The 1,601-nt window shown below is 41.8% G+C and overlaps 1 non-coding gene across 1 annotated transcript; it reads left to right on the top strand.

The window, feature by feature from the left end:
- Window positions 1–229: 229 nt before the first annotated feature.
- On the top strand, window positions 230–425 carry LOC118617979. The gene has a single exon (XR_004956926.1). It is a non-coding gene; the product is annotated as a small nucleolar RNA SNORA73 family (small nucleolar RNA).
- Window positions 426–1,601: the final 1,176 nt, after the last annotated feature.

A 1,601-nucleotide genomic window follows, 5' to 3' on the forward strand; every position in this document is an offset into this window, starting at 1 on the left:
GAAAAAAAAAATGTAGCTGGGAAGTAAAAACAGAAAAAAAAAGATACACTCTATGATCTTCAATCCAAACATTGATGTTAGGATAAATAGCTCCCATAATGTTTATGTAATGTTATAAGTCTACCTTGAAGTCTGTAATTCACAGAGGCAGTTATTCTTTTTTGTTTTTCCAAAATATTCTACCCTCTGGGGGTAGTGATTCTTTAACTTTTATATTTTGTATCTTACTCCAATGTGGATACCCTGGGAGGTCACGCTCCCAGGGGCCGTCCGGGTGGTGTAGGGGCAGCACAGTGTTCTGCTTAATGATGTGTAGTTCTTTCCACTTCATTAGAGAGAAAGTCAGGCCTTGAGTCTGCTATTTCTACGGCTTCTCAGAGTCCTGTGGACAGTGTCTGAGGAGACAAACCATGCAGGAAGCATCCAGAAAAAAAAAGAAAGGGGAAAAAAAAGGAAAAAATATGTTTTATACCTTACCATAAAATTGGGAACCTGGATCCTGGGATGGTAAAACACAAAACTTGTGTAGTTTAATAGCGTTTTGTCCACTTACAGGATTTTATTATTATTCTTACTATGTTCAGTACTTTGAGGGCAAACAAAAACAAAACAAAAACAAGCATTGTGCCCTGAGCAGTGGTTAGAGCGTCGGCCAGCGGACCAAAGAGTCACGGGTTTGAGTCTGACCAAGGGCACATACCTCAGTGCGGTTCATCCCCGGCCCTGGTTGGGGTCATGCAGTGGGCAGCCAGTCGATGGGTCTCTCTCATGTTGATGTTTCTCTCTCTCTCCTCGACTCTATCTAAAGATAAATGGAAAAATATCCTCGGGTGAGGATAAAACAAAACAAAACAAAAAACACAAGCAGTATGGGAGTTAGTTTTACTTTAGTGGCTTTAAAATACAAACAAAAATACTGATTTTGTTAGTCTTTAAAATATCAGCATGAAATAATGTCATCACCAGAAAAGTTGTGCTAATCAATTCTCTAACTGGGAAGCTTCAAAATACATTTGCCCAGCTGGTGTGGCTCAGTGGTTGAGCATCGACCCATGCACCAAGAGGTCACTGGTTCGATTCCCGATCAGGACACATGCCCAGGTTGTGGGCCCAGTCCCCAATGGGGGGCATACAGGAAGCGACCAATAGATACTCTCTCTCATCGATGTTTCTATCTCTCCCTCTCCCTTCCTTTCTCTCTAAAATCACCTGCATTCATGGGATGAAGTTTGAAATGGAGCCTCAAAGAGCAATGTTTACTAACTTAAAAAAATATTTTTTTAATCCTCACCAAAGGATATTTTTCCATTTTTGTTCAGATAGAGTGGGGGGAGGGGGAGAGAGATAGAGAAATATCGACGTGAGAGGGACACATTGAGTGGTTGCCTCCCACATGACCCCAATGAGGCCGGGCCAAATCACAACTGAGTTACATGCCCTTGACTGGAATCGAACCCGAGACTCATTGTTCTTCAGGCCTACGCTCTAACTGCTGAGCCAAACCAGCCAGGGCTGTTTACTAACTTTAATTCTTCTATCTTACAACAATAGAGGCTCTCACTAATAAGCAATTTGAACAAAGCATTAACAGGGCTAGTTAA

This window comes from Molossus molossus, unplaced genomic scaffold (genome assembly GCF_014108415.1).
Source record: "Molossus molossus isolate mMolMol1 unplaced genomic scaffold, mMolMol1.p scaffold_m16_p_5, whole genome shotgun sequence".
In the NCBI taxonomy this organism is placed as follows: domain Eukaryota; kingdom Metazoa; phylum Chordata; class Mammalia; order Chiroptera; family Molossidae; genus Molossus; species Molossus molossus.